Raw genomic sequence first — 7,005 nt, forward strand, 5'->3', positions numbered from 1 at the left:
TCATGGATGATGTCTTTGATGTTATTCCACAACTCGTCTGGTCTGTGGCCACTAGTGTTCAGTGTGTCAAATCTATTCTTGAGATGGTCTCTAAATTCAGGTGGGATATACTCAAGGTCATATTTTGGCTCTTGTGGGCTTGCTCTGATTTTCTTCAATTTCAGCTTGAACTTGCATATGAGCGATTGATGGTCTGTTCCACAGTCGGCCCCTGGCCTTTTCCTGACTGATGATATTGAGCTTTTCCATCGTTTCTTTCCACAGATGTAGTCAGTTTGATTTCTGTGAGTTCCTTCTGGCAAGGTCCATGTGTACGGTTGCCGTTTATGTTGGTGAAAGAAGGTATTTGCAATGAAGAAGTCGTTGGCCTTGCAAAATTCTATCATTTGATCTCCGGCATTGTTTCTATCACCAAGGCCATATTTTCCAACTACTGATCTTTCTTCTTTGTTTCCAACTTTTACATTCCAACTGCCAATAATTATCAATGCATCTTGAGTGCATGTTCGATCAATTTCAGACTATAGCAGCTGATAAAAATCTTCTATTTCTTCATCTTTGGCCCTAGTGGTTGGTGCATAAATTTGAATAATAGTCGTATTAACTGGTCTTCCTTGTAGGCGTGTGTATATTATCCTATCACTGACAGCGTTGTACTTCAGGATAGATCTTGAAAAGTTCTCTTTGGCGATGAATGCAACACCATTCCTCTTCGAGTTGTCACTCCCAGCATAGTAGACTATATGACTGTCTGATTCAAAATGGCCAATACCAGTCCATTTCAGCTCACTAATGCCTCAGATATCGATGTTTATGTGTTCCATTTCATTTTTGACAATTTCCAATCTTCCTAGATTCATACTTCATAGTGTAGTCTCCAAAATCTACAAAATACTTCAACACCACAACAACAAAAAGAAAAATGATCCAATTAAAAAACAGGCAGAGGATATGAACACACACTTCACCATAGAAGACATTCAGGAGGCTAACAGACACATGAGGAAATGCTCAAGATCACTAGCCACTAGAGAAATGCAAATCAAAGCTAGAATGAGACACCATCTCACCCGGACATTATTGGGGCTAATAAAACAAAAAACAAGACAAACAAACAAAAAAACAAATGTTGGAGAGATTGTGGGGAGATTGGAACTCTTCTGCCCTGCTGGTGGGAATATAAAATGGTGCAACCACTATGGAAAACAGTATGGCACCTCCTTAAAATGTAGAAATAGAAATATCATATGACCCAGCAATCCAGTTCCTAGGAATATATCCTAGAGAAATAAGAGCTGTGACACAAATAGATATATTCATACCCGTATTCAATGCAGCATTATTCACAATAGCAAAAAGATGGAAACAACCTAAGTGCCCATCAACAGATGAATGGAAAAACAAGCTACAGCATATACACACAATGGAATACTATGCAATGTTAAAGAACAATGACGAATCTATGAAACATCTCACAAAGTGGATGAATCTGGAGGGCGTTTTGCTGAGTGAAAAGTCAATTGCAAAAGAACAGGTATTATATGAGAGCACTATTACAAAAACTCAAAAAAAGGTTAACAGAAGAAAAAAACTCTTTGATGGTTATGAGGGTAGGGAGGGATGGGAAGGAGAAATCACTAACTAGATAGTAGAGAAGAGTCAACTTTGGTGAAGGGAAAGACAACACACGATATAGGGGAAGTCAGCACAACTTGACCAAGGCAAAGTCATAGAAGTTTCCTAGACATATTCGAACACCTTAAGGGGGCTGAGTTGCTGGGGCTGAGGCTTGGGGCCATGACCTTTGAGGACATCTAGGTCCATTGGCATGACAGAGTTCATAAAGAAAATGTTCTACATCCTACTTTAGTGAGTAGTATCTGGGGCCTTAAAAGGTTGAAAACTGGCCATCGAAGTTAGATCTATTTGGTTTCATCCCATCTGGAGCAAAGGAACAATGAAAACCAAAGACACAAGGAAAGAGGGAATGAGAATGAGAATGAATACTGACACGGTGGATGATGATGTTCTTTCATGGATATATTTAAATTGATTGATTTAAAACATTATTTAGTGGAAGCGTAGGGGAATAAAAAACGGACTTGAAACAAGAAAACTTAGGTTTATCGCTTGGCACTACCAATCACTGATTGTATTAAATAACTTGATTCATGGAGATGCCCAATAATTGTTCATTACATTTAATGACAAATGAGTTGCTAGTCCCTGAATATTTGGGTTGGGTGTAATTTCAATACACTTTGCTTCTTTTAAAGATCTTGAAAGAGTGATGCTTACTTGAAAGCAAACAGAGTATGTAGGTGTCCACATCTGTGGACTAGATTGAGTCTTCTAGAAATGCTGTATCCTCCAAAAAAAATTTTTTTTTTTTCTTTTGTTAAACTGGTCTGGAGCCACTAGCAGGAACTTCATTATTATTGAATGATTTATCTAGTTCAGTGATTCACAGGATTTTTGGTCTCAGGTCCCTTTTAGACCCTTAAAGATGATTGGGGAACCCAGAGAGTTCTTGTTTATATGAGTTATATCTAATGATACTTGCTGTATTAAAATTTAAATCTGAGAAATTAAAAAATATTATGGCCATTATATGTTAATAAGATAACATTTTCTTGAAAAAATTAAATTTTTTAAAACTAAAAATATAGTCAGGAAAGTAACTTTTTCCCCATTTTTGCAGATTTGCTTAATGTCTGGCTTAATAGAAGATAGCTAGATTCTCATTGTCTGCTTCTGCATTGAATCTATTGTGATATCACCCATCACGTAGCCTCTGGAAAACTCCATTGTGCACTTGTGAAACAAGGAGAGTGAAATAAATAATTAACATCTCTGATTTGTTATTAATCTTGGCCTTATAGATCCCATGAAAAGAACTTAAGAACGCTCCTGGGTTCCTGGCCCACACTTTAAGAACCAATGACATAGGTTTATCATTCTTTTAGCTGTCGTCTTTAAAATCAAAGACTTTTGAGAAGGGTACTACATTTATTCAACTCCTTAGGATGAGTTTATTAGAGTCTTGAGTGCTGAATGGTTGAGAGGGGGAAGAATGAGAACAATAAAAACTAAAAAAGAATGTGGTCTTGGAAAAGTTGGAAATCGGGAGGAAATGAACCCTAATACGAATTACATTTTGCAGTTTGTGGACTGGCTCCATCACTTAATAGTGGCTTAAATTTGGACAAGTTACTTGCTCTTTCTAAGCTTTGAGTTCTCTGTCTGTAAAATAGGAGTAACAATATTTATTTCATAGTGTTGCTGTGATGATTAAATCAGGTAATATTTGTGAAATGCTTAGCATAATTCTGGCATATAGTAAGTGGTCCATTATTATTATTATTTTTATTATTTTACCCATGATACGATCTGTTTATAAACACATATAATTCTTCTCTTCAGGATTATACTTTTCTGAAGCAATAAATATCTTTGTGCAAAAGCTCTTCATATTTTGGCTAATGTCCTTAGGATAGAATCCCATTAGAATTACTGGTTCAATGAATGTTTTTAAAGCTTTGAATTTGTATTAGGAAATTGCTTTCCAAAAGGGCTGTATCATTGGCACTCCTTTCAGGAATGTATAAGAGTGTTTGATGATTTTATGTAGATTCTGGTTTTTCTTCTGGGCCCTGGGATACAGTAGTAAGCAAAATAGAAATGCTGCATCCTTAGTTGTAACAGGCAATATGATGTGTTTACATTTTCACTAATTTGATAGATTAGCAATAAAATATTTACTGAATACAAAATACTGATATAACCAGCTGGGAAAAATAGGTGTTGTTGTCTTTGGTCTACGTGACAGCTTTCTAGAGATTCCACTAGCGTTTAGTAAGGTGAATTTATTGTGGTTTCTTGAACCCCTCATGCTAAAGCTTTTGTTTTCTTCGGCTTGTGGGACTTTAAAAGCTTTCATAGCATACTCTATCAACTTATTTATTTTTAAGCGGGAGCTTAACCTTGTGAGAGTATATTCTAATGGTTCTAAGTTTTATCCTGTTTTAAAAACTTGGTAGAGATGAGGCAGGAATGAGGGCGGAGTGGAGGAGAGAGTAGAGGTGGTTAGACTGAGGTTGGATTTCAGTACAGGCATGTTGGGACTGTCAACTAGGACTGAGGTAATAGGAATATGGACAAGGGGACCAGATGGAACTGGGGGAAAGGGAAAGTCTGTCCATATCCCATGAGTTTCTTGAGGTCAAGGACACTTGTTTCTCTATCTTTGTAAATCCAGATCTGTTGTAGTAACAGCTGCATAGTTGGTGTCCTTTTGAGTAAACTGTAACTCAGGTTTGTTGCAAACTGAGTGGGTGGATGATAATATTGTCAAAATATAACTGATAGAGCCTCTATTTGTGCATGTAGTTGTTAGCATAAACTATAAAGTTAATCCATTCTGCTTATAAAAATGTTTCATTAACTTGTTGTTTATTATTATAATACTTTCTCATTCTCACAAGCATCAAAAAGTTTTACTTGGTTTTTTATTCTACAAGTGGCCTTTAACTTACCCACCCCTTCCCCCATTTAAATTAACCAAAAGGCATGCCTACAGGATAACTTTTGCCCTGTTAGCTTTTTTTTTTCCTCCTAAACTCTTTTCTGCAAGTGTTGCAAGCTGATGATTTAGAATAAATTTAAACTTCCTTAATTGACTTAGGTTTTATTAAAGTTATAGAACTACGGATAATTAAGTCATGAACAATAAACTATATGAGATTCTAGTGGAAAAAAAAAAATAAATGCATGCAAGCCTGATTGTTGTTTTTCCTAGAGATACTAAATTAGGGACCAAAGGACTGTATTGTGTATACTAAATTTGGAGCTTCTCTTTTAGCTAGACTACATTACTAAAAAAAAAAAAGAGGGTTCATAAACAAAATTAAATAGTGATGGCTTGTATTTAACGACTTTTTTCTCTTGCTTTTCTGACTTTCTAAACAGTAATGCCAGATTCTCAAGTATTTTTTGAAAAGATTTATTCATATCATCAGTTTTTTTCTTTGTCAAATCAAGCTAAGCAGAAAAATACTTTGTGATGATTTGGAATTTGGCAAAGAGATTAGATGGCAAATGTTCTTTTTTGAAAAAAAAGTCTTCGAAAAACTTTTTTTTGAAATATTTTTTTATATGGTTTACTTGTTATTTATTAGTTCATTACTAACAAATTTTTGAGCTAATTAAGAATTTAAGGCGGTTGGATGCAGATGCCTTCTTGCATTCCTTTGACTATTTATTTCTACAGGAATCACTGGAAAATGTGTAGAAGAGCATTTTTTCAAAAACGAGCTTAAATCCTTTTAGTAAATAGAAAATAGTACCTTCCTTCTTTATTCTCGCTATCTGGGTTGAGTATGTAGGGTATGATTTGTGTAAAGGATAAGGGAGAACTTTAAGGGAAAGAATAGAGACTATAACCGTAAGAAGTGACAACTATGTAAATACAAATTTACATGAACTCGTGATTAACTTGTATATCTAAATTATATGAATTTTATTTCCTAAATATATCTTAATTTTGGCTATTTCTCTTTCTGTCCTTCTTCCTACCTCGCTACCACTTCCCACCTCCTTACCTCGCTTCTTCACTTCCTTCTTCTACCACTTGAGTCCAAAGGTCTGTCCCACTGTGCCATTTCAGGTGCATGATTCATGCTGTGGTCTATGTGACTGGACCCCGCAGAGGTATGCCGTGCTCAGCCTTTGTGATCCCACATAGCAGCCTTATTAATACAAGACATTACTACTTCCTAATTAGCACAATAGCTCCATATGAATTTACTTTCTTTGATTTTCTATTTTGAAGCCAAGTAAAGGAAACAAAAAGGTGATTTATAGAATGGCACTTGTTTCAGTTGAGGTGCTTTGAAACAATAAATTTCAGGCCCATAGAACACATCCAGACTTCCTTATTAACGACACCACATTCCCATTTTGCTCATCTGTTTTTCTGAAGTATTTAAAACTCTGTAATGAGAGATAATATCTAAAAAAAAACATGGGAATCTAATTTTCACTGGCTATTGGATTGGGTATCAAGAATTTTTGTGGATCTCTGGTTCTTTTTCTGAAGAATGAAGGCTGTGGGATTCAATATGAGGTTTTCAAACTCAGAATATCATTGAGCAGTTGCTGAAAATATAGACTCATGGGCTTTACTCTAGATATTCAGAATCTCAATATCAGGGACTAGAAGTTAAGAATATGTATTTCTAAAATGTTTTCCAGGTGATTCTGATATGGGAACCATTGGAACAGGGATTATGATACTTTACCACATGTCAACTGACCGTGATGATTTTTTTCCTTGTCACTTTATAGTTATTAGTGTTTTTTGTAATATTCTCTCCTTCATTATTTTGGTTTTAGCTTCTGTTTGATAATCCATTTTGAGCCAAGAAAGCAATGTTACTGTGTGGATGGCATGTGTTGTACCTAGAGTTGTTTTGCCATATGTCAACTTCCCACGTTCACAGCTCTACTGCTGCTTTGAGTTATTGTTTATTAACTTCTGAGCTTAAGTATTAGATATATCTATTTTGATCTAAATTTATTATTCTTCACTAACTATGGATGGCTTTTCCTTTTTCTTAACAAGAATCAAAAGTGTTTACTGAACCGTTGTAGAAGAGAAATTGCTAAAACCATAAACAAGAATAAAACTATTATAGACTGTTGTCACAGTATCTGACAATAGGAGATACTGTGATAGACAAAACATTAGCAGTCAGAACTGCTTCTGAATTTTGTATGTTTAAAGGGACTACGCAAGTTCAAGCTGAAACTGAAGAAAATTAGAACAAGTCAACGAGAGCCAAAGTATGACCTTGAGCATATAACACCTGAATTTACAGACCATCTCAAGAATAGATTTGATGTGTTGAACACATGACTAAAGACCAGACGAGTTGTGGAATGACATCAAGAACGTCATACATGAAGAAAGCAAGAAGTCATTAAAAAGACAGGAAAGAAAGAAAA

Source organism: Loxodonta africana, chromosome 14 (genome assembly GCF_030014295.1).
Source record: "Loxodonta africana isolate mLoxAfr1 chromosome 14, mLoxAfr1.hap2, whole genome shotgun sequence".
In the NCBI taxonomy this organism is placed as follows: Eukaryota; Metazoa; Chordata; class Mammalia; order Proboscidea; family Elephantidae; genus Loxodonta; species Loxodonta africana.